This window comes from Vipera ursinii, assembly GCF_947247035.1.
Source record: "Vipera ursinii genome assembly, chromosome: 1".
NCBI classification, from domain to species: domain Eukaryota; kingdom Metazoa; phylum Chordata; class Lepidosauria; order Squamata; family Viperidae; genus Vipera; species Vipera ursinii.
The window spans coordinates 233,067,510-233,095,311 of NC_139512.1; positions in this window are offsets into that span (position 1 = coordinate 233,067,510).

A 27,802-nucleotide genomic window follows, 5' to 3' on the forward strand; every position below is an offset into this window, starting at 1 on the left:
TCTGCTTCATATTTTACACTTAATTGTGAACTGAATCAACAGATTTTCATAAAAAATAAATACATTTCTGTTTTTATAGGAGGAAAAATAAAAATGAACAGTAACACATTGTATCAAATAAAGATTGTCCAACACTGGAGCTCCATCAGATGTTGCATGTTGATTGTACTACTTAGGTAATCCAAGGTACTAATTGGAGGAAACAGATCTGAAGACATAATTATCCCAACAGAAAACTGATTTATTTTGGCATTAAAACTTTCTTTTTCAAAGAAAATCATGCCACTGAATTCTCACTTAAAGCAATTACTATTTCCTGTTTGTCAAACAACTGGAAACAAAGGGCATTTAGTTTCATGTTTTAATAAATGCAGTTTTAAACAGAAGTTACAGTAACAACTTCAAATATTCACAGCGAGAGGGTTTTTATCTGAAGTAAAGAAATATACTTTTGAATAATTGATGCACTTCATCAAAAATTAAGGGAGAGATGACAGGTTACATAAATTATGTTAATATCATTATCACCCTAAAAAACTGGATCATCTTTGAACACAATCCCATCTGTTACCACACTAAAGGTCTTGTTGAAGTCCCAGCTACAAATTGATAGTTTGGCTTCATGCCCAACTCATTAATAAGCATTGCACAGGATTGCAGACATGTTAGGTTCACTTAAATGTAGCAAGCACTAATGGCAATTTTTTTTAAAAAAAGAAAAAAAAACCCTTGACCTCTAAAACGGTTGTCAAACTGCCAGCCCCGGGTTGGTTGCATCAAGCAGAGGCCACGCCCACCCCAGCTCTGGCAATGCGAAAAAAGTCATGATACATTGTGACACGTCATGTGACACGGTGAGTTTGACACCCGTGCTCTAAAAAATTCAGATGTTTTTGCCTGTAGAGAGCTCAGACTAATGCTTAAAGTTACAATTCTGGCTCAATATATCTTTTACTAGTGGCAAGTACATATCTAAACATTAACATGGCAAAAGCCTGCTAGGGGTGTCAACTGCTGGCCCGCAGGCCGGACACGTCACCAGGAAACTGCACCCACCCCATTGCCAGCAGTGGGGAAAAAGCTCCGATACATTGCGTGGCATCACATGACGTCGCAAGTTTGACATGTAGATGAAATTGGTATCTTCAAATGGATTTTTTTTTTAAAAAAAAGTGAGGATGAAGGAAAATCAATTTGAGGAGGATGGGTGATTAAAAAGAATCTGAAAAATAAATAAAAATAAAAATAGCATGACTGATAGAAGGTGGTGGTGGTGACGATGATGAGCTAGCGTAATGGCTGCTAGTTCTCACTGGACAAGCAATGGTGTATAAATAACTTTGTTACTGTTGGGTTTTCCTAATTCTTAGAGAAGGTGTGTTTCAAAAAGCACAGTCCAGAGCAAATAATCTTATATCATAATTTATTTCTCTCCCCCCCTTTCTTTTATATGGTCTTTGGGCCAAAAACTAAGCATTAAAATACCAATTTTTCTGGTCAAATTGTCAAAATGATAGGTATAGTTCTTGTATTTTTCCTGTAGAATCCACTGAGAAAGTTGTCAGAATTGGTTGAAATGCTATCTGAAATTTATACACACACACACACACACACACACACACTTATATTTGTTTGTTAGTTTCAACCTTCCTCTGGAATTTATGTCCTGGTGTGGTCTATCTAGTGGTAGGTGTGATGCCTGGTAGATATAAGGTTCCAGAGCACCTTTCCATCCCTTTCAAAAAGTTTCTTAAGGAGTTGAGTAGATTACAGTTGTCCCACTTCCCAAGCATGCATGCTCTCTCTTCAGAATAGAAGATTCCCAAGAATAAATAAATTGGCTTTTTATGCTATAAGGGGAAGAATCATCTAATCCATTAAGACCTTGTCTAGGGCCATGGCCAAACTGAGTAATTCTAAAGTTTAAAACAGAGATTTCTACTGTCCTGGCTTTATGAACAGCAGCTCATTATCTGGGTTATTACTGCAGTAAATCTATCAAGTTAATATCATAGTGGTAAATTCAGTCCAAGGTCAGAACACTGAAAGCAAGCTCAGTGAGAAGTAGCATTTGAATCAGTCAAATAATGAAGAAGTCCCAAGACAAGCCAAATACCAGAGTTATTTATTTAGGTAGGAAGCACATAGACAGGAGTCAAGACAGACCATAATAGATCTATTTGGCTCCAATCACTTTGCCATACCTAGGTTCTCGCTAAAACAAGAAGATTCTGACCTCATTTACTGGTAAGCATTGCTGGCCCTCCCATAACATTGCTTTCTTTAGCTGGTTATGCCTAAGTAGCCTTGTTTGATTCAATTGTCCTTCAGCCTACCTAAATAATCTTATGTCTCTTTGTTTTCCAATGTTCTTCCCTTAGCTAGTAGTGTTCTATAGGAGCTGGGTGAAAGAACTTCTGGAATGGGTCATAGTCTGTTGGATTCAGGATGGAGACCAGTACTTAAATTCTGGACCCTGAAATACAATATTTGGTTTTGGAGAAGGCTTCTTTTTTAAAAAAAATGTTTTATTAATTTTTAACATACAGCCTAATATTTGGTAATCATGTTGTCTGGGTTAGTGTGTAAAAATAATCAATAACAATTAATTTCTATAATTCTATAGTCCATATAATAACTTTACTTGATTTCCTCTTCTTCTTGGAGAAGGCTTCTGTTGATGGTCTTCCTAATCACATCTTCTCTCTCTATGAGCTGACTTCATAGATGCATTATATTCTGCAAAGAACCTGGTGCTCTCCAAAGTATTAATTGCAACAGGGGTCCCCAACCTTGACAAGCATGGCTGGCTGAAGAATTCTGGGAATTGAAGTCCACATGTCTTAAATGCCAAGATTGGAGATTCCCTGGACTACTATCGAGACATCTAGGCCTACCAGACTGGGAGAAAGCTAATGGGCTGGATGAGAGAAATGGACAAGAATGTTTAAAAGTACCCAGATTAGAAATTAATTTAATTGAGCCACTACAACTTCCTGCCCTGTTTCAGCTGTTGCTAAGATTAATTATTCTGCTTTAGATAATACCATTACAGCTTCACAATGGAATCCATGAGCCATGATGGCACAGTGGTTAGAATGCAGTATTGCAGGCTAACTCACTGCTCGCTGCCAGGAGTTCGATCCTGACTGGCTCAAGGTGACTCAGCCTTCCATCTTTTTGACCTCACTAAAATGAAGATCCAGATTGTTAGGGGGCAATATGCTGACTCTGTAAACTGCTCAGAGAGATCTGTAAAGCACTATGAAGCAGTATAAAAGTCTAAGTGCTATTACTAGTGCTATTGGAATTTCACATCCCAATTTTTTAATGGAAATTGGAAAGTATATGGCAGGGCAGAATAACCTAAAATAGCACCTGATATCAAGCTTTGCATCTCTGGGTTAAGTTGTGCAAAGGTACTTGCAGAATATCCTTTTCCAACAATAGTCAACTTCTCCATCTTGGGAAAAACTTTTAGTTATATCCACTTCTGTGAGATAAGGTGAACAGAGGCCAGGCTGCTGCTAGTCTGACCTTATGAAATAGTCTGTCATCTCTCACAATACAGGTGCCAAATTCGATCGCATCACATGACATATCATGATGTATCACAATGTTTTTTTGTGTTTGCGGAGGTGGGATAGGCATAGCCTGCAGGTGGCACATTCAGCGCGCGGGCCACCAGTTTGACACCTGTGTCTTACAAATTCAAGACATTACTTGACACCACTGCCTGGGAATGTTTGTTTGTAACTTCTTTATTTATCTTGGTGATCCATATTATGGTTACTGTGTGTTTTAGGGTTTTTTTTTTCTGTGGATTTCTAACTGTGATTATGATTGTAAACTGCTGGAATCCCTAACAGATTCAGTGTACACACATGGCACAATAAAATACATTAATAAGCTCTTTAAAGTAAATTAAAAAGATACTGGCCCATTTTAGATGTATTTATCATATAGCATATTGCTATTTGTTTCTCTGATCACTTCTTGGTATAAATGTCATGGTTTCTATCCATATCTGAAAGATCAACAAAGCAGTTTTCAATTTTTTTCTCTAAAGTTTATTTCAAAGATTAAGGAACTTGAGGTCTAAAGACTGTAGCATTCTTCAGAACTGTTTTATGGGTAGATCTGATCAATAGAGGGTGAAAGCAGACCTAGGATTAATGAAGGTTTTTCAGCTGTGAATGCTGGTTTGAGCAGAAATTACCATACATGATACTAGGTAAGAAGAAACAAGGATTTGAGAACATTAATCTGACTATCTCTCAATTTGTTTCTAGGGATGTAAAAATTGAATGTCATTAGATACGCATAAAGTAACTAAGACTTCCTTCAAAAAAGTGAGGTGGGTCTTGATAATATATTAGTCAGCAAAGAAGCCACCTGAGTGCACTCAATGAAGCAATTTAGCTAAGCCTTGACCTACTTCAGGCTAATGTATAAGACAGCAGGTCCTTGAAATACTTTTGGCAGATCAAGGAGCCTTCAAGTTAGCTAACATTACCAGTCATTGGATTTCAGGCTGGGGAGATTTATTTGTTCCACAGGATTGCTGCAAAAAGATCACTTTACGCTTAGATGCCAAGGGATCATGCTGCTTTGCAAAGCATTTTCAAGGGGTGTTTTGTCTGGAGTATCATCTAGCTCTGGGGTCTTCAAACTTGATCCTTTTATGACTTGTGGACTTCAACTCCCAGAATTCCTCAGCCAGGCATGCTGGCTGAGGATTTCTGGGAGTTGAAGTCCACATGTCATAAAAGGGCCAAGTTTGAAGACCCCAGATCTAAGTGGAGCATTCATTTACAACTTTGTTAATCCCTAGTTCTCAAAAGTACAGTTTTAGGCAAATCCTTCAAATGTGATATTCAGAGGAGAAGCAAAGCAATAAAAACTCAAGGTGAGGGCTTGGCTACAAATTTTCTCCTATTGGCTCAAATTCCACTGTTTCCATTAATCTGACCCATTTAGTCCTTCTGGATAATTTTCCATTTATTTGTTTCTTTGAATATTTACTTCTTGGCTTATATGGTGGACTATCTCATATAATGAGATATATGGAAAAGATATATGGAGAGCCAGTTTGGTCAAGTGGTTAAGGCAACAGGCTAGAAAGCAGGAGACCACGAGTGCTTTCATGCCTAAGGCAGGACTTGAACTCATGGTCACCTGCTTTCTAGCCTGGTGCCTTTGGGCCAGTCACTCTCTCTCAGCCCACCCCACCCCACCTCACAGGGTTGTGGGGAAAATAGGAGGAGGAAGGTGTGTGGGATATGTTTGTTGCCTTGAGTTGTTTATAAACATAAAGTGGGATACAAATAAATGACAATAAAATAAAAATGATAGGTGGCTTCCACAATCCATAAAAAAAACCAACAAAAAAATAAAGGTACCCTTTTCCCTAGGCACCAGATCATTGGCAGTTCCTTCCCTCCCATCCAGGACATAGCACAGAAGCGTTGTTTGAACAGGGTCCGTAAGATTATCTGGGACACTACTCATCCTCTTCACAGCCTGCTTTCCTTGTTATCTTCTGGGAGGAGGCTTCGTGGTATCTCAGCAGAACATCCAGATTCAGCCATAGTTTCATTCCATACAGCATTAACTTTGTGAACTCTCAAGCTTCCTCCTTCCATTATATATTCAAGATGGACAGAATTTAATATTTATTTGTTATGTATATGTAGGGGTGTAGGTCTATACATAAGTTGTATATAGTATGTTTTAGGTGTGGGTCATGTGTGTTTCACTTTGAGAGCGGGCAACTAAATTTCCTTTTTGATGTGTGCTGTTGTGCCCACAGTAAAAAGAAAAAAAATGACAATAAAGGTTATCTTATTTTATCTTATCAACCCTCATCGTAGTCCATGCTTGGGACGGGGGGGGGGGGGGAGAAGCCAGGCCTTCTGGAATGCTAAAGGCACTGAAATGCCTCCAATCTCATTTTTAATCTTCTTGGCATCAAGGATAGTGAGGAAAGTCAGCCACTATGGAGTTCCTTTGAACACCTCCACCTTTTGAATTATATCCACTCCTAAAGAACCACTGGAGAGAAGATTCATAATGCCCAATACCAGAATGAGCTCAGGAGCAGCTCAGCCCACATTAGAAATCGCACAACATACTCTAGATGGGAATTGGAGATATCTAATGAACCTGCCTTTTCCTGCCCAAGAAAGACCCCTTTTGACTCCTTAATGGGAGATTTGCTCAAACCCCTACCTGCCAAAGAACTTCTTTCTGCTGCCCTGGACCCATAAAAATGTCACACAGTTGCTGTTCTACTCTATTGTCAAGACAGTAACCAAATTCTCTTTTCCCTCCCGTTACCATGCCATAGAGGTCAAAACGGAAGCCTGCTTGTGGATTTTCTCTCACCTGTCAGGAAACTGTTCATCACGACTAACGTAGCTAAATTTTGTGTGGCAGCAATTAAAATTTTCAGTCAGCCAGCTGGGTTTTGGGTATGAACAAACACACTGAAAAATGCCTTCCCTTTTATTCAACATCATTATCAGTACTACTCATTTTAATCCACAGTTCTAATAGTTTTAATAGTTTTAATGATCTGTTTTACTCTACTACATTATAATTCTACTATATCCAAATGTTGTTTAAGAACTCACAAAGATCCAGTATTGTACACTATTTGTTTTGTTTTTTTTCATTGTACACCGAGATCCTTTAAGTGCTTTTGTTTTTGTTAGTTCTTTTGTTTTATGCTGGTCATTGAACAAAGTACAGAATTTGTATCTACCTAAGGCTATTTCTCAAATGGTATCCATGCTTTCCTGACTTGATGTCCACCACAGATGATTGTTTTCAAAGGGTAGCTCCCAGAATGGTCTTGCTGACTAAGAATTTTGGAGAAACTGCATTATGTGCTTGATAAATTTTATACATGGAGCTGAAAACTAAAAAAAAAGACAACTTTATTTAAAGGCTGAGAGAACCTGCATTCATGCACTCCAAAGCAATTTTTCTGAATAATTTTTGGTTCCTAGCTTTTAAAGTATAATTGAAGGGGAACACTCAAATTTCTGCTCCTAAATCTTCTTTCTTGGGATTCAGCACATTTTGCCCAAGAAAAAAAATGGCAATCCTCATTACAGAGCAATTGCCAAGGTTATGACCATGTTGGCAGTCAAAGCAAAAGTCCCATTAGTGTCCAGTGCACTAAACTGCCATTTTGAAGTATTGATTAGTACACTATTGTAAGTACTAAAAGCTCCTAGTGTGGATTAAATTAAAACAGTATAGAGACTTAATCTTTTTTGAATCTTAGTGACCCACACAGTGCACTTACAATGGAAGGGTTTCAGTAGTTTGATTTAGTTTCTTAAGACGTTTTGTGTAACCAAAGCTCTGATTATGTCATGTTGTAAAATGCTGTTATCTGAAATGGCTACATCAGCTTCATCTCAATGCCTGGAAAAGTTTCTGCACTCAGCCTTGACTAAAAAAATGAAGGAAACAAAATCAGAATATTGCTGTGTAAAGAAAGTTTCATTACTTTCAACAAGATTTTCTGAAGACTTATTTCCACTTCAGACTTCAGATAGGTACTTTGATCACAGAGCACTCAAATTCGATTGGAATCTATAAATTGATAAAGTAGATCACAAATTACTACTTGATAAGATAGAAAAATGTGGGTTAGACAGCATCACCAACAGATGGATTCGTAGCTGGCTGACCGGCCATACTCAGCGTGTGGTCCTCAATGGAAATGCATCTACATGGACGTAAGTGTGTAGTGGGGTGCCCCAGGGCTCTGTTCTGGGCCCAGTGCTCTTCAACATCTTCATCAATGATTTGGACAAGGGGATGGGGAACTCATCAAATTTGCTTGTCTGCTGGCAGGAATAGCCAAAATGCCAGAACACAGGCTTAAGATACAGGAGGATCTGGACAGACTTGAACATGATTGCTATCTAACAAAATGAAATTCATTGGTGAAAAAAGTAAGGTTCTACATTTAGGCAAGAAAAGCCAAATGTGCAGGTGTAGTATAGAGGGGACCTTGCTCAATAGTAGTAACTGTGAAAGTGATCATGGAGTCCTAGTGGACAATCACTTAAATATGAGCCAGCAGTGTGCTGCAGCTGCCAAAAAAGCCAACACTAGGCTAGGCTGCATTAACAGAGGGATAGAATCAAGATCATGTGAAATATTAATACCACTTTACAATGCTTTGGTAAGGCCACACTTGGAATACTGCATCCAGTTTTGGTCACCACGATGTAAAAAAGATGTTGAGACTCTGGAAAGAGTACAGAGAAGAGCAACAAAGATAATTAGAGGTCTGGAGGCTAAAACATATAAGGAACAGCTGCTGGAATTGGGTATGTCTAGTTTAATGAAGAGAAGGACTAGGGGTGACATGATAGCAGTGTTCCAATATCTCAGGGGTTGCCACAAAGAAGAGGGAGTCAAGCTATTCTCCAAAGCGCCCGAAGGTAGGGCAAGAAGCAATGGTTGGAAACTAATCAAGGAGAGAAGCAACCTAGAAGTAAGGAGAAACTTCCTGACAGTTAGAACAATTAACCAGTGGAACAACCTGCCTCAAGAAGCTGTGAATGTTCCAACACTGGAAGTTTTTAAGAAGAGACTGGACAGCCATTTGTCTGAAATGGTATAGGGTTTCCTGCCTGAGCAGGGGGTTGGACTAGATGACCTCCAAGGTCCCTTCCAACTTTACTATTAAGATTATGATTATGATAAAAAAAATCAAAAAGATGCTTCTTTTCAATCATAACAGTCAATTATGGTAAAATATTTGGTTTTTTTTAATTAATTTTATAAGGCACCATTAAAAATATAAAAACTAATGCAAGTAAAAAATAAAAATGGAAAGTGTAGAAAAGAAAAAAAATGGAAAGAAAAGTAGAAGAAAAACTAAGTATATGGAATAGAAAAAGAAAAGTATAAACATTTAAGTAACACTATTTTCTCTTAAAATATAATAAATGATCTCTTCTTCCCATATTTCATCTAATCATTAAAGTCTTGTTGTTCAGTCTTAATCAGCAAAAATACATTAAGCATTATCAGAGATTGCATATCCATTTTAAATTTGAATAAATAAACCCACTTTATATCCCTTCTGTTTACATTAGCAATCTTCTTTAGTCTCTTTACATAATGTCCTAGAACTTTTCTTTTTTTTCTTTTTTGTTTTTGTCCCTTCTCACGAAATTCTTCAAAACTTTAACAAGTGGCTTTGGTAAATCCAATATAGGAGAATTATCTAGGTCACACTTTTGGTTTGGGTTTTCTTTTATTTTCTTGAACATGCCCTTTAATTATTAAAACATCAGCTGGGTTCATTTATATATATATAATGTAGCATTTTTTTCTATTTCTTTCTTGTATGTTGTCAATTTTAAATCTTGTTCCTCTTCCATGACATCTTTTGCATACAATCCATCTATAATGAGAGACGCTCTTAAAAATAATGACTGGGTCCAATGTTCTTTAATACCCTTTGATACATCCATTGTGACAGAATTTTGCTCCATTCTGTGTTAGTAAATTAAATTGAAGTGTCCTTCTCTTTAATTGCAATCTATAGTTCGTTCTAGTTCCCTGTAGTGTCCAACATTCAGTCTCATCTGAAAACCAGCTAATAAGCAATTTCCAAAAAGTGATTACAAAATGAAATATGTGAATTCTGTGTCCATAAAGAAGCCAACTACTGTTTCAGTAAAGATGGTATTCTCTCATCTCCCACAGCTCTAAGCCCTCTAGAAATCACAAGCCTGGGACACTTGTGGATGATCTCAAGTCCCCTCTTTGTTCAGGAATTTCAAAGGGCTGGTTTACTCACCACTCTGTTGTGGTTGTCAGTTCAGTTTACTATTTCTTCCCCCAACATCTCCAAAGATGGTGTGACATTTGTCATGCAAAACTAAATAATCCTCTAGGCCACATGACCAAATTTCATTACAGCTAATTTTATATTTCATCTGCTAAATCAAATTGGGTGTCCCACAACTGGGTGGAACTTTTTTCTTTTTTCTTTTTTTAGGTTTATAGTTTTTTATTATTATTTTTAACCTCTACATACATATGTTAGTTTTTCAAACAGCATGTGATCTGGATTCATAAAACGCTAATACATAATCGAATTCTATTCTTTGGTTCTCTCTTCTAACCATTTGTAGAATAAATTCCAGCTTTGGAAATATTCTGTTTCTTCTTTATCTTTCAGTCTCATAGTTAATCTGTCCATCTCTGCGCATTCCAGTATCTTTTTTATTACCTCTTCTTCTGAAGGTATTTGTTCATTTTTCCAACATTGCGCATAGCTTATTCTTGCTGCAGTTACAATATGTGAAACCAAGTACAAATTTTGCTTATGGATCTTTTCTGGTACTATACCTAATAAAAAAAATCAGGATTAAATACTACTAAATAATCCTAATATTTTTTTCTAGCCAAGCATGTATTTTTTTCCAATAGGCCTTTATCTTGTCACATGTCCACCAAATATGATAATATGTACCTAGGTTATGTTTACATTTCCAACATTTACCTGATACATTTTTAAACATTTTTGCTACTCTTGCTGGAGGCGAGTGCCATCTATAAAACATTTTATACAAATTTTCTTTATACGCATTTGACATTGTCAATTTATGATTTCTCTCCCACAATTTTTGCCATTTTTCTAATTCTATGTTATAACCAAAGTTTTCCACCCACCTTATCATTGTCCCTTTAATTTGTTCACTTTCCATCTCTAAAGTTAACAAAAAATTATACAATTTCTTAATTAATTTCTCATCAGAAGTTAATAATATCTTATCAAACACATTTTGTTCTTTATAAAATCCGTACATTTTCATATCTTTTTCGTATCTATTTTGTATTTGTAAGCATACCCACCATGACATGTTGATGCCCTGATGTTCCAGCTCTTGTTTCGATTTTAATGTCCCGTCAGTATTTAAAATATCTCTATATGTCCAGGTTTTTTCAAAATCTAACAAATTTGTATGTGAAAAAGCTTCCATTTGGGTGGAACCTTTTTCTGCTGTATCCTTCTGATCTGTTCTTGCTCCCGAAACCAACATGAAAGTTCATAGCCATTTCGGAGAAGGAAGGAAAATTACTGGCAGCTTTGAGTTCTGCTGATGGAAGCAATGTCAACAGGAAGGAGAAGTTTGCTAGAGTTCATTTATTGACACCAGTGAATACAATCCTTTAGTTTGAAATAATAGAAAATACTTGTGGCTCAGGTTTTAGATTTTGGCAGTGGTTTCCTCTCCAAGCTTATTTCAATTTATTTTCTGAACGTTTCATTACCAGACTAGGTAACCTTAGCAGTAGGATTTTCTTGTCCTATCTTCCTTAGCTTGTAAATGTCTTGTGTACCGGTGTGATCAGTTGGTCCTGTGATTGGTTGTTCGTTTGGAGCTATATTAAAATTCTGAGCAGCTGATTGGTTCTCTTGTTGGTTAGTAGTTCGAATGGTCTGGTTTCTTACATATTCATATGCTGGATCTAGAGCAATATGCTTGTTAATTGCTGCCTTGGTAGAATACCAGGCTTCAATAAATTCACGTGTGTGGCAGATGTTGGCATGCCCAATGATTTTTGTTCCTTCCCAATCAAATTGGTATTGTTTATTATCAATGTGGTTTTAGAATCAGGGATTTTTCGTCGTGCCATTTAACTACTAGTTGATGTTCACGAACCCTTGTTTTCAATTCTCTTCCTGTTTGTCCCACATAGAATTGGTTACAATTGTTGCAATTGATTTTTTATGCTATGTTGCTGTTGTCTTCCTTCTGTATTTTGTCTTCGACTTAAGTTTCACTTTCTTCATTGAAGCAAAATCCTGTGGTATGGTCTAGGATGCCTTAGTAAGCTGCCTTCCTCTCTAGCAATAAAAAAAAAAACCTGTGTCCCAGTGACAAATAAAACCAAGTATAATTTTTCCCCCTCAGGCAGTTTGGTGCATGGTATATGACATATATCAGGCACTAGATTGTGCCAAAATTTGCTTCCTTGCCATGTTGTCATTGGTTGCCAAGAAGCCATAGCCACTTTTTCCCCTAGAGGGCTTTTCTTAACTCTTTACCATCTTCTTTGTGAGCTCCACCATTTAACAAACTCTAATTTCCTTCAATGTCTAGCAGAGGAAGCATTCTGTTTGCCCGGGGAACCATATGGAAAACAGCAAGATCAATGAAAATTCTGCTTCCGAGCTCCTGCAGTTCTACAGACAAGGCCAAATTCAGTCAATGTGGTCTTGCCAGGAGCTTGGGGTCATTCTATTTCTGTGCAAGGCATGCAGTCTGCTCTTTCTCAAAAGTCAGGGCAAACTGTGCCCCCTGGATGTCAGAAAGACCATATGTTTCAACATGATATCTCAAATACCTGCCATTTAACTTCCAAGTTGGGCTGGTAAACAGCATGACCACAGACGTTCATGCTATTTTGGCACTTGTAGCCTTGCCCTGGCTGGGACCAAGAAACACACATAAGCAGGTAAAAATGGCAAGCACAGCATAAGCAAAGGGCTAGCCAAATGTTTCTAAACCTGAAAAGATTCTCTTTGGGGGGGGGGGAACCTTTCAGCCAAAATTAACATGTTTTTAGGGTTTTTTTTCTTTCCCCCTTTCCTATTGCCCTTTTATTTCTTGGGGTAAGTTCTTTTCACCCATATTTGTGTGTGTGTGTATGTGTGTGTATATATATTCTTTGTTATCAAGCCAAAAAAATTTACACAAATATGAGCTACCACTGCTGTGGCTACTGCCTGTGGATGGCCTTGGGCTAGGCTGAAACAGGAAATAAGATTTGTCCCGTGTCTGGGACTAAGCAAGTGTATTCTGAATGCTTAACAAACATTTCACACACACACACACACACACACACACACACGTGTGTGTGTGTGTGTGTATGTATGTATGTATGTATGTATGTATGTATGTATATCACCTGAAGAAAGTTTCAAATACAGTGTCAATTCCTCCATGTAAGGAAATTAACCGGGCTTGATATAGGAAGTCAATTGTCAGGCTTCATAACAAATGTAGCTGTACAATTTTGTTCTCCAGAACCAACTTCCAAGTCAAGATATGGCTTTATAAGTAGGCGGCTTGCAGATATGACTACTGAAAATATATGTCTTTATTGAAGAATAATCAAAATGTGTACCTATCAATGGATTTGCTTAATACAGTGGACAGAAAATAATGCCTATATATAGTTAAGAGTGAACAGATCTATGAGCCCTTCCTTCCTTCCTTCCTTCCTTCCTTCCTTCCTTCCTTCCTTCCTTCCCTCCCTCCCTCCCTCCCTCCCTCCTTTCTTCCTTGTCAATTCATTGGTCATTCTCTGGATGGCCTTAAAAGGCACATTATTTATGTTGATATGTTTCTCTTTAACCTGGGAACCATTGATTTCTGCATCTCCAGCTTAACTCCCTACATAGATTAGGAAGCAGCATAATGAGTTCCAGGGAACAAGTATTTATATTACAAGTACCAGTTCCCTTCATTTGTCAAATGAGAGGTAATACAAGTTTGTGGAATACATTGTTAGCTGTAGAACTTGTAGTTGCTAACAGTATGTTTTAAGTGAAGGGTACAATTAGGCTATAGTTTGTTCTCAAAGGAATAAAGTGAATGCTTGGTGTATTTCTGTGACTATTCATAAATCTTTTGGAATCGGTGTATGGTTTTAGAACTATATTTAAAGATAGTTGGTTCATCTCACATTTCATCCTGGGCAGCCAGTCCTAGTCTATTGATTGTTTGTGGTTTTAGGAATAATGTTAGGGGGAGTCTCAACCTCTGTGAAATTCTTTAGTTCCTGTCTCTTTCCTTTCCTCTCCCCTTTCATGGGAAGTAAGTAAATTTCAATTTAAAAAATGCAGGAGGAAAAAAAGATGATCTTACCTTCCGGTGATCAATGAGATCTGTTTTACTTCCAGTAAAAGCCATCCACCAAACAAATAATCCGGTAATAATTCCTTGAAAAAAGCTACAGGTTGGAAGGGAATACATACATACATACCACACACACACACACACACTATATATATATATATATATATATATATATATATATATATATATATATATATATATATATATACACACACACACACACACACACACACACACACACATGTACTCACACACACACACTAATATATTAGAAATAATGGAAGACAAGCCTCCACTGGCTGCCTTAATAATAAGAAAATTGCCCCACTGCAAGGAATTCTCACTCCCTCTTGTTCATTATCTAGATTGCCCTTTCTATTCACAAAAGTAACAAAAAATGAAAAAGAAGCAAATGTTTGTTGACTGTAGACATTCTTAAAATATATATAAGAGCTTTATAGATGGGGAATTAGTTACAGCCTAATTTTAAGCACATTTACTCAAAGTAAATGTTGTGAAATATGTAGCATTTGGAGGGATAATTAAATTAATCATGACAAAATTTAACTTTGCATTTATGAGACAAAATGCTTATTTATTTATTTTTAAAATACGCAATGTTCTTTTCAAATCTGCTGTCACTGTTTTCAGTCTGAATGGAGACTGTTATATAAAAGTATAAAGTAAGGCTGTATTGGCTATATAGACTAAGACTTCTTGGAGTTGTAGTTCAGCAACATCTGGGAAGCCATTTGTTTTACTTCAGTTAGCACAGAAAACACCCTCTATATACAATCCTGAAATACACAACAATGGAATTCCACCATAAACATTTTGGTCAACATGCTTAACAAGATGAAGCAACTGCATTTGCACAATGGGCTATGGTTGGTTAGGTTTATATAAACCTAGATTCTGTAGGTTGTGATGATGAAATAAGTGTCTACTACCAAGTTGGTTGGTGTAATTTCAATCACAAAAAGAAATTTGGATCACTGTCTGCTTTTCTACTTGTCATACACCGAAAGCCCATTTTGGGTTGCAATTTTAATGTAAATTGTCTTACCTTAAATAAGGTACTTTAAATACTCCCTAGGCCTGTGCAAATCATTGTTGATGTAACAGTGAGGTATCTTGCCTTTCAAAGCATTTTATAAGCTTCTAAGAAATGCCTTAGACCAGGGGTTTCCAAACTTGGCAATTTTAATACTTGTGGACTTCAGCTCCCAGAATTCCTCAGTCAGTGATGATTGCCCTGTTAATAGAGTTTGTTCTCCCATCATAGGTTTTTTTTTAAGTTTTTATACTGAACCCAATACAAGGTTGAAAAATGGCTTAAATAAATTGCAGATGCTGGTGGTGTAACAATTCTCATATTAGGATGGACAGATCAGATCACTGCAAATCACTCATATGACCCCAGGAGACTAAGTGGGAAGAATTCCCAACAGACCTTCTTTTGAGATGGGTAGGATGCTCCTCACTATTTTTCTCCTTCCTTTCCTCATTTAAACTGAACACTTGTACCTGGTAATAAAAGTAATTGTTCTTACCAGATGGATCTATGGAAATGTGGAGATTAATTTGAATGTATTTTGTAAGTTGCAGGTTAGCAAATACAATGTGAACTCTTGAATAATTTACAATGCTGCAAGGCAAGTCACATAACTACAATATTTTAATGGAGCCACTTTTGGTGAATTGATACTTCTGAGGCCTCTGGGACAAAGAGAATGAGAACTTCTTCATTTAATAATTCAATGGACATGAACAGCTTCTTTTAAAAAAAAGACTAGCCATGCATCTCAATAGGTTGGTTTGTTTTTACAGAATTGTTTATGTAATTTATTTGTAGAGCTTGTGATGTCTCAGAGCTTGAAAACTGATACGATGACTCAGTAATATTTTTTGGAAATCTTTGGGATTTCAAAGAGTGAAATTATAAAGGCAAGTAGCACTCCAAAACAATGGTCTTTTCAGTATTGATGATAGCTGTTGGAATTAAGGTTGCAGACTCGAATGTATGATAGCTCTTGTATAGTATAGTGTAGTGTAGTGTAGTGTAGTGTAGTGTAGTACAGTATAATATAGTATAGTATAGTGTAGTGTAGTGTAGTGTAGTGTAGTGTAGTGTAGGGCAGGGCAGTGTAGTGTAGTTTGGTATAGTATATACTGTTGGAGCTTTTTGACAATAATTAAAAGACAAAAGATGTTAACTCTCAGATGTTGTATGGAAATTGGGGTTTCCATTAATATGCTTTTTTGGGGGGAAATTACCTATGTAAAATAGCATCATTTAAAAATACTGTGAAGGAAATAAAAATGGCTATCTTAAATTGCATAAAAATGTACTTTTAAAAGTTGGGAACCCACTAATGTAATCCATTGATAATGATAGGGTTTATTTCTAAGTAAACATTGGAATTAACTGTAAAGTATTGGAAATACAGTAGTCCTCATCTTACAACCATTCATTTAATGACTGTTTGAAGTTACAACAGCACTGAAAAAAGTGGCTTATGACCAGTTTTCACATTTATGATCATTACAGAATCCCCATGGTCATGTGATAAAAATTTGGACTCTTGGCAACTGGCATGTACTTATGACAGTTGCAGTGTCCCCAGGGTCATATGATCACCTTTTGTGACCTTCCGGCAAGCAAAGTCAATGGGGGAACCAGATTCAGTTAAACACCTTGTTACTAACTCAACAACTGGGGCAAGAGACTGCCTACAAAACAGATACACACACCAACAAACTCCAAAGACGCCAGAAACAAACCCCTTCCCTCTCACAGCAACACATGAAACAAACTGTGCACAACATCTCAGATAGGATTCTCACCAAAGCCGAAACCAACGTCCTGTCTAAAGGATTTAATTTTGCAGTCGCTCCCAAACACATTCCCACGGAAACCATTATATGCAGAGTTGAATCCAGACTGACCAAAATTAACCCTGATGACGCCAACAAAATCAGACTCGAAGTTACCAACATCCTCTGCACCAGAAAAACCACCCAAAAGCAACTTACCCAAAGAGGAATGGACAGCACTACTTAACCTAAAAAAAGACACCAGCATAATCATTCTGCCAGCAGACAAAGGCAACGCCATGGTGGTAATGAACTCATCTGACTACCATACCAAATTATCCAACCTACTCCGAGACTCCACATACAAACTCCTCAAGACAGATCCCACCACCTACCTGGAAAAAACCACAAAATCAAAAATAAAAGCCACCCCCATCAGTGAAGAGATCCAGCAAACAATCATTCCCAGAGAAAAATCATCCAGATGTCCCAAGCTCTATGGTCTGCCCAAGATACACAAAGAAGGAACCCCACTCAGACCCATAGTCAGCTCCATAGGCTCACCTCTACAAAATCTAGCCAAATTTCTTGCAAAACAACTACAGCCTTATGCAAATTCCATCACCTCACACGTACAAAACTCATTCCAATTCATAGAGATCATAAGTAAACTAAACTTACAGCCCTGTGACCTACTTGTGAGCTTCGATGTCGTATCCCTCTTCACCCAAGTGCCAATCAAAGAAGCCCTGACAGCTATCCTAAATAAATACAACCCCCCAAAACACTTCCTAGATCTGACCAACCACTGCCTATCCAACACATACTTCATCTACAATGTACAAAGATACAAACAAATGGAAGGAGCACCCATGGGATCACCCCTTTCACCTGTCATCGCAAACCTCTACATGGAACACTTTGAAACCCTCGCTCTAGAAAAATCCAACCACAAACCCAAACTCTGGCTCAGATACGTAGATGACACCTTCGTAATCTGGCCACACGGCAAAGAAAAACTGGATGACTTCCTCACACACCTCAATAGCCTACACCCCAAAATACAATTCACCATGGAAACAGAAGCTAACAATCAACTTCCCTTCCTTGATGTCTTAGTCTACATGAAATCCAACGGCTCCCTAGGACACACTATCTACCATAAAAAAACACACACAAACCGCTATCTGAACGCACTCTCACACCACCACCCGGCACAGATCAACTCCATAGCCAAGACACTCATCTCCAGAACAAAACACCTAGCTGATGAACAACACCTAAAAACCGAACTACACACTCTCACTAATGTACTAACAGCCAACGGATTCCAAAGAAACATGATTACCAACTTAATCTGAAGAGAGACACCCACAAAAATCCAAGACAGAAAATGGCAAAGCCCTCCTCCCATACTTAAAAGGGACCACAGACAGAATCAACAAGATCCTCCAAAAACACAACATCAAAACAGCATTCTGCACAGACAGAAAAATATCCACCATCCTAAGAAACCCCAAATACATAATTGGGCTAGAAAACCAAGGAGTATACGAAATCCCATGCACCACCTGCCCCACCACATACATCGGACAGACCAACAGAAGAATAAGTGCACGCATTGAAGAGCACAAAAACTCACTCAGAAAGGGAGAACAAACTTCTTCCCTTTAAAGGCACGGGACACGAAATTGATTTTAAAAAAACCAGAACTATCGCCAAAATCGAACATTTTAACAACAGAATAATCAGAGAAGCCATTGAGACAGAAAAACACCCCCACAGTAAGAACAAACGAGATGATACCTCTCACCTACCAGCCATTTGGAAACCCGCCTTGATTGACAGACGAGTCCCAACCACCAAGAATGATACCAGACCCAAACTCATGATAACATCACATGACATCACCACCACACAACCATTCAACAAGCAAATCTGAACCCACAACGATAACGACACACAACCACAAAACAGAAACCTAACTACAGCTGCAACATTAGCCACTTTAAACCCCTCCAAACCACACAATAAGCAAACTGACACCCACTATGAAAACATGGCACCACCACAAACACGGAGCCGAAACGAAACAAAGCAGCACAACTCACCAGTTCAGGTCTAAGGCTGGCAGCTGAGACCAGCCCATCCACTCAAAACACATCCCCACCCAATCAGAACACAGCTAACCCCCCACCCACAGAATACACCTCCTCTGAAAGTTTAAAAAAGAAGAAAAAAACAGCCCCTATCACACACTTCTCTCAGAAGAATGAAGCTGAAGCCAGCCTGAGGATGACGGATGAGATTTCGTTGAAACGTCGCCCTGATACCTCCAATTCTACATGGGGAAAAACCCGAATGACCAAAGATCTACATACAAACACCCGCAAAAACCTCAGAAAACATATACATATATATGTATGTGTATGTGTATGTGTATATGTATATGTATATGTGTATATATGTATATATATATATGTATATGTGTATATGTATATGTATATGTGTATATATGTATATATATATATGTATATGTGTATATGTATATGTGTATATATATATGTATATATGTATATATATATATGTATATGTGTATATGTATATGTGTGTATATATATATATATATATATATATATATATATATATATATATATATATATATATATATATATATATATATATATATATATATATATATATATATATATATATATGTCCCTTTCTTCCAATAAATTTACGGTGTAAACAGAAGAGAAAGGTTTAGTTGGTGGATGATTCTGCCTGATTCTGGTGAGAACTCAAGATAATTAATATCTATCTGGGTCAAGAATGGTTCTTTTCTTGACTCCCCTAAAAGGGAGTTATGGACCTCAGATTTAGTCATTCATTTCAAATTAAATTCCCAAACTGACTTTAAAAAAAGAAGATTGATGGATTTAGCCTTGGTTAGTCAGAAACATTTTAGAAAACGAAAGAATAAATTATGATGGCTTCCATTGCATAATGAATGAATGAAGTTAATCAGTTTATGGATCTACCTAATGGATACACTTGTGCAGTTTCTTCTACTGAAACCCCTATTGGACCATCTGAATCTTAGGATTGGGACAAAATGAATGAAAAATGTATCCAACACAAATGGGTCCAACTTTGATCTCCCTACTTCCCAAGGATAGACAACTCTATCAAGGATAATTTATTGAAGGCTGTTCCTGTGATAATTCATTGGAGGTAAATGTCACCAAAGGAAAAAGTAGGATTCTTTCTAGCATTCATTATTTTTTTCCTCTTCTAGGTAGTCTTCATTTTTTCCCCCTCCTATTTTCTCTTTTGGTCACAACAGGATCCTAAGGAAAGAAAATAACATTCCTTGTAGCATCTAAAACTTATCACTGACCTCTTTAGGAGGAAGAAAGAGGAATATGTTTTGCACGTTTTGCACTATATCAAATGTGATATTTCATATATGAAAATCATTTAGGAAGCCTCTTCTAGGGAAGGGACGCGGTGGCTCAGTGGGTTAGGACGCTGAGCTTGTCGATTAGAAGGTCGGCAGTTTGGCGGATCGAATCCCGAGTGCCGCGTAACAGAGTGAGTGCCTGTTACTCATCCCAGCTTCTACCAACCTAGCAGTTTGAAAGCACGTAAAAAAATGCAAGTAGAAAAATAGGGACCACTACGGTGGGAAGGTAACAGCGTTCCGTGTGCCTTTGGCGTCTAGTCATGCCGGCCACATGACCACGGAGACGTCCTCGGACAAACGCTGGCTCTTTGGCTTTGAAACGGAGATGAGCACCGGCCCCTAGAGTCGGAAACGACTAGCACGCATGTGCGGGGGAACCTTTACCTTTACCTTCTAGGGAATGTTTGCAGGGGGTCTTCTTTCCTTCTATGACCAAGGATTGCTTTTAGTTCCTGTTTAGCAAATGATTGATTTGTTATTTGTTGTTTATTAAAGTGTCCTTTTCTTGCTTAGCTCTAAAGAGTGAACTTGAGAATTTTATTTTTTTAAAAAAATAAATAATGCTTGAAAGAAAAGTATTAATTTAAGCCATGCATTAGTTACAAGCTTTTAACTAATTAATTTAAACCCAATACCACTACTTTTTAATGTTAAATGGTTTGGTTATGCATCTTATTTATTCACATGATTGGTTTTCTGACTTCACTTTATTGTAATATACACATAGTGCTGAGGATTTTTGTGTTTCCTTCAAGGCATTAATTAATTTGAATTAAACATTGATAAATAGAGAAAACTATTACAGGAAAGCTAGATGAATGTAAAAATTAATAAAGTCAAAATATTGACTTCCACAGCTTTGGATAAAAAAAAAGTCTAAATAGTAGCAGCTTGGCTGAGTGGAAGAAAGCATTTGTAAATGGTGTTTTGTTTTATTTTTTCCCTGTATTACTTTCTTCTTCACTCATTTCCCACAACTCCTGTAAAACAAGTTTTGAAGTTCTGACATGGGTAATTAGCTCGCAGTCTGAGATAAAATATAAGAGGGTTCCAGGGAAAGACAGACATTCCACAAGGACAACACATATGGGCAAATGGTGCAGAGTAAATTAGAGGGTTTAATGTTGGGGTCCAGGTTTTATATGTACTTTTATGAGGCCACGTTGCAAATTCAGCAAAAAATAACCAGGCGCCTGAAATTCTCTGCTGTGCCTGAGGTAGCTCAGCACTAACAAGATAAGTGGAAGTGTTAACTGCAAGAATGAAAGCTAGCTGTGAAGGATTATACTAAGCATCTGGGAGCTGTTAACATTAGCACTGGGAACCCAAGTTTTTCAGATAACAGTTAAGCTAAAATAATTTAGCTATGGCTTTGTAAATTCTCTGTTTTAAGCAAAGGCTCTATTCTGTCAAAAAAAAAACCCACAAAGTATAATCTCATTTATCCATCAGTTTCCCTGATTGAGATGGCAATGCTGCTTCTCAATACCAATATCAGTCCTTTGAAGTTGTCCAGATTTGGAAATAGACTCCACTAGAAGAACAGAAGTAATTTTATTGAGATAGGCTGTATTAACAGAATGTGCGGGACTGATTCCTTCCTTCCTTCCTTCCTTCCTTCCTTCCTTCCTTCCTTCCTTCCTTCCTTCCTTCCTTCCTTCCTTCCTTCCTTCCTTCCTTCCTTCCCTTCCCTTCCCTTCCCTTCCCTTCCCTTCCCTTCCCTTCCCTTCCCTTCCCCTTATATTCTAGTGAGTTATGGACAAAGGAGCCTTGTTAATACTACCTCCTTTTCCCAGGGTTGAAGAAATCCTTCTGTCTATTTTCTGGAACTGCTTCCAAAATTATTATCCATTGCTACCTTCCCATCAGTAAAAGCCCCCACAATTGTTTCTTAGCTAAGCATATTATCAATCTTGGTAAAACAGGATAACAGAGTTGGAAGGGACCTTGGAGATCTTCTAGTCCAACCCACTGCTCAGTCAGGAGATCCTATACCATTTCAGACAAATGACTGTCCAATCTCTTTTTAAGCCTTCAGTGTTGGAGCACCCACAACTTCTGGAGGCAAGCCACTCCAGTAATCAATGGTTCTCACTATCAGGAAGTTTTTCCTTATTTCCAGGTTGGTTTGATTGCTTTTGAACTGAGCACACCAACACCCCAATTGAGGAAGGGGTTGCTGAATTAGAATCAAGCATGCTACAACTCCAGACCAAATTGCTTCAAGATAAATGCCAGGGCTCCAACCATTGCAAAAACTTTTTGCTGGCTTATAATATGCACATGGAGATATTGTTTGGAGCAGACATGTCAAACTTGCGACGTCACGTGATGTCGCGCAATGTACAAGGACAGTTTTGCCATTGCCGACAATGGGGTGGGCGTGGTTTCTGGATGACGCATCCAGCCCGTGAGCCGAGAGTTTGACGCCCCTGGTTTGGAGGGAGAGAAAGTTCCTAACTTTGGCTGAAACCTCCATCTTCCATACTGATTTTAGTCATGTTTTACTACAAGATAGTTATTATTTCCAAGATTATTGTAGTATGGTATAAAGCAGAACTCCCCAGCCCCTGGGCCTCAGCCTACTACAGGTTACTGGCCTATTCAGAACTGGGCCACGTGAGTGCCTGACTGGAGCACATGTGCAGCTCAACTTGAGCAACCAGTGGGCCAGTGGGCATTCATACCACATGCTCACTGACTCACATGTTCACTCAACACAAATTGAGCCATGCACGTGGGTGTTGGCCCACTGCTCACATGACCCAGTTCCCCTCCCCCCTCCAACTGGGCCACCAAGCCACAAAGGTTGGGGACAGCTGGCATAAAGCATATCTTTGTGATTCATCTGATATTATTGATAAAACCTAACATGCTGATGTGGTAGCTGGAACTCAGAGACGTCAACTGATATAGTAATTTTGACTGCAATATACCAAGCTGAGGACTTGACTTAAGTGCAGCTTTTTCCTATAGATTACTATGGTAAAGGGTCTGCCAGAGTGAAGATCAATATTGGAAATGTGAAAAGCACCACAGAGACATCCAGACAGATAACCAGTGGTCCCAAAGTCACTAGTAAAACAGTCCATCTTTCTCACAAATTCATGCACACAAACAATGGGAGGAAGGGTCACAGTCTTGTGCTGTCTACACAGTATGTCCCCTTTGAATATCAAGAGGCTGAAATTGTGTATTCCTATTGTCCTATTTCTAAATTAGCTCTACGTGTAGCTCTGGGTAGACCAACATGGCCTGTAGCCAGCTTGCAAGGATTGATTTAATATCTGCAAATGAGCTTCGCATATCACACAGAGTTGGTTATTTGTTAGGTGTTGTGTGCATTTTTCAGACTGCATGGAGGATTATCATTGGAAAGATCACCATAGCAAAGAAAGAATTGACTGATTTTATCCTTAAATGTGGGGTCTTCCTCAAATTAGGCTGTGATCTGCAGACACACATTACCAATAAGATAGTGGGCTACTGTCTCTGTGTAACTCAGAAGTTAAAATGAAGTTTTCCACAGTTTGGCACCATGAAAACTGTAGCTGACAGAGGTCTCTCCTAGCCAGAGGTACTTCCTTTTAGACTTATGGCAAACTGAACAGTTTTAATAAATTTTTAAGACTTTTATTCCCCAGGCTGGGTGTAGCAGAAATTGAAAAGTCTTTACATGGAATCTCAGCAATGTTGGAACTTATTTCTAATACCTTTATAGACTCTCTTGAAACTCTACAGGGTGTAATCACTTCTTTATCAAAAGCTAGTCCTACATAGCTGTAAAGATTTGTTAACAGAAGCCCAAGGGGAACCAAGGTTTTTCAGATAACAATAATTTATCTGCAAATTCTTAGGCTTTTTGTTTTAAGTAAAAGAAAAGCTCTTTTGTATAGAAAAGTCTGAACTCATTTTAACCACTTTTCATCATATACTTAAATGTGCATGTGAATTAGATTAACCCAGTGGTGGGATTCAAATTCCAGAATAACCGGTTCTCTGAGTGGATGCAGGCCTGGATGTCTAAGGCCTAGAATGGACTTCTAGTAGAAGTGGTATCCATGCACTTCTTGGGGGTGGGGGGCATTCTAGGACTGGGAGGCCTCCTCCTGCCAGTTCTCCAAACTAAAAAAAAAAAAATAGCTACCGGTTCTGCCAAACTGTTGCAAACCTGCTGAATCTCACCACTGGATTAACCTTATCAATCAAATTGACTGCAAATACATGAAGATGGTAATTTGCACGGTGGCTCAGTGGGTTAGGACACTGAGCTTGTCGATCAGATGATTGGCAGTTTGGTGGGTCGAATCCCTAGTGCCGCATAACAAAGTGAGCGCCTGTTACTCATTCCAGTTTCTGCCAACCTAGCAGTTCGAAAGCATGTAAAAATGTAAGTAGAAAAATAGGGACCACTACGGTGGGAAGGTAACAGCGCTCCGTGCGCCTTTGGCATCTAGTCATGGCAGCCACATGACCATGGAGACGTCCTCGGACAAATGCTGGCTTTTTGGCTTTGACCCCCCCCCATGAGTTGGGCCCTGAATTACTTGCATCAGGTCCATGGCCGTCATGGAAGCCATGAACTCCCGAGCTAACTCAGATGATCCCCCCAGGGATGGCAGATTGAAGTCACCCAAAATCATAAATCTGGGGAACTCAATTACCAACCCCGAGAGGATGTCAAGAAGCTCAGGCAGGGCTGCTGCTATGTGACTAGGCAAAAGGTACACCAGCAGCAAGCCCAACTGAGCCCTATGGCCACATCTCAGGAGGAGAGATTCACACCCGGCTATTTGGACAACGGTGGTCTCCCGCGGACATAAGGTCTCCCTCACAACTGCCGCCACACCCCCGCCCCTACCCTGAGCCCGAGGCCAGTGAAGCACCCAGAAACCTGGTGGGCAGATATCAACCAGAGGGACACCTCCCTCTGGGCCCAACCAGGTCTCCGTAATGCAAGCCAGGTCCGCACGCTCCTCCTCAACCAAATCACGGATGAGAGGGGCCTTATTGACTATGGACCTGGCATTGAAATACACAAGCCTGAGCTCAGGTGGCTGCTCATCCTCGTTCCCGGAACCACGGGATGAAACCAGAGGGTTGGAGCGCATCACCGCTTGAAGACAGTGGGGACGCACTCCCGAATGTTGATACGGCCCTCTGTTCAAACACCTGCTGCCATTCCCTAACGTCGTGGGAATAGGTAATCCCACACCCCACTCCGGGGCCCCGGAGGCAACCAGCCCAAGCCCCGTCCCGCCTGGACTGAACAGCGGATGGTGGACACCCCCCAGAATCCAACGAAGACTGCGAACCCTCCCCCCTCCCTAACCCTATAAAATATTTCGATAAAAAAACAAACCAGGAACCTCTTCTTAAATTTATACCGGAGGTTCCTATCCCTACCCAACCATCTCTCAGGGTCCCAACAATTGGGCCCGTCATCAAGAGGAGAAGTAAAGAAACAGGCGGGTCGCACCCAGGAAGGGGAGGCACCCCTGAGAGCGAATAAATCCATGCTGGTGTAATATAGGTGAGCCATAATTGACCATGAGGGTCCAGCAAAGGCAGACCCATGATTGGTAAGGAGGATCTTAAGTCAGAAGATAGGTAAATATCCAGTCCGCCTAGCCAGCTCCACTGCCACTCAAGCCGGATAGACTCTGAACAGGTCGGCCACCATCCTTTCACGATGGTCACAGGCCTGAACCAGGAAGCGGCATGGAATATACGTCCAGGATAAGGCATACCCCCCATAGATCTCTCACCTCTAGGGGGGTAGCAGATGGTGCCTTCGAGCCACTCTCTCACAGTGGCTCAACAAATGGATCCTTCTGAGTCTTTTGGGGGCACGGAAGACAGAGAGAATTAAACAGCTACTGGCCAAAGATGTAAAAGCCTGCTAGATGACAAAATAAACAGATGTCTCGGCTACAAAAGTTCTACTCCGTATCAGGAAAAGATCTGGCAACAGGCGGGTCCAGCACCGGCCGACGGAGTACCAAGGAGCTATAAAGCCCTCCCCACCAGCCGTTCCAGATATTACTGCCATTCCTCCGCCATTCCGCCGTTCCACACATTCCTCTACATGCCGTTTCTCCACGCGCCGTTCCAAGCTGTGGCTCCACCGGCTCCGAAAAACAGCCGGTCAGAGCCATTACAAAGCTGAAACCAGCTGGTCAGAGCTGTTACAAGCCGCGGCTCTTCCGGGATCTTCCGGGCCCAACCAAGGCCCCTCCGAAGGTCGCTGGAGCTGACGGAGATAATTTCAGGTTCCTCCACCACTCCGCTATTCCAAACACTCCTCCACATGCCGTTCTTCTGTGCGCTGTTCCAAGCCGTGGCTCCCCATACTTGTCAATAAATCAATCTGTCCATCAGTGTAAGTGTGTCCTGGTTTCCAGTTTAAATCTACCTGTATGGGGATTTGTTTATCCTTCAGTGTCTTTGCATTCATTAAGGATATATTTTTTCTCCATTAGGGAATAATAAATATTTTATTTCATAGTCTAACAGTTTAATATTGACTGGATCTGGTTATAAGATACTCATTAAAATAAGAAAAAAAATATTAAAATTAAAAAGAAAAGGCCTTGATTTTGAACCCATTGGATGTGAAGACTAAGGAGGTTATTAAGCTATTAAGAGGACAATTCGATAAACTAATGGCTGACCAGGTGGCAACCAATTTGCGGTTTGCTAGGCATAATACTTTTTGCAATGCTAATAAGCCAGGTAGATGGCTAGCTTACAGACTAAGGAAAAAGCAAAGGGCTTCTAATATAGACAAAATTGAGCATAAGGGAAAGGTTGTGTTTCAACAGGATCTTATTAAGGAAGCCTTTGTGGATTTTTATTCTAAATTATATGCTAAGGAGAAGATTAATGAAAAAGACATTGATATATATTTGGAGAATGATAGCATCCCGGTTCTTACGCAAGCACAAAAAGAGGAGATTAATCAATTGATTACAGAAGAAGAAATTCTTACAGCAATTAAGGAATTGAAGGTGGATAAAGCGCCAGGTACGGATGGTTTGACTGCGGCTTACTACAAAAATTTACAATTAGAGTTGATAAAACCGTTAAAGGAATTGTTCCAGATAATTCAGAGAGGGGGAAAGGTGCCTCCGTCTTGGATAACTGCTTTTATCTCTTTGATTCTGAAGGAAGACCAAGATGCTACTCAAGTAAAAAACTATAGACCGATATCACTTTTAAATACAGATTACAAGATATTTGCTAAGGTGTTGGCTAATAGATTGATGAGGGTTCTGCAACAGGTGATTCATGGGGACCAAACTGGGTTTATTAGTGGTAGGCAAATGAAAAATAATGTGAGGCATATAGTTGATGTGTTAGAGTTTTTGGAAAGGAACAACCAGATTCCTGCGGTGCTAATTTTTTTAGATGCTGAAAAAGCCTTTGATCAATTGAACTGGCAATTTTTGATGAAAGTCTTAGATAAAATGAATTTTGGGGATAAATTTTTGCAACCAATTAGGGCATTATATCAAAAACAAACAGCCCAAATAATAGTTAACAACAGCTTGACAGAAGCATGTAATATTGAGAAGGGCACAAGGCAAGGGTGCCCATTATCGCC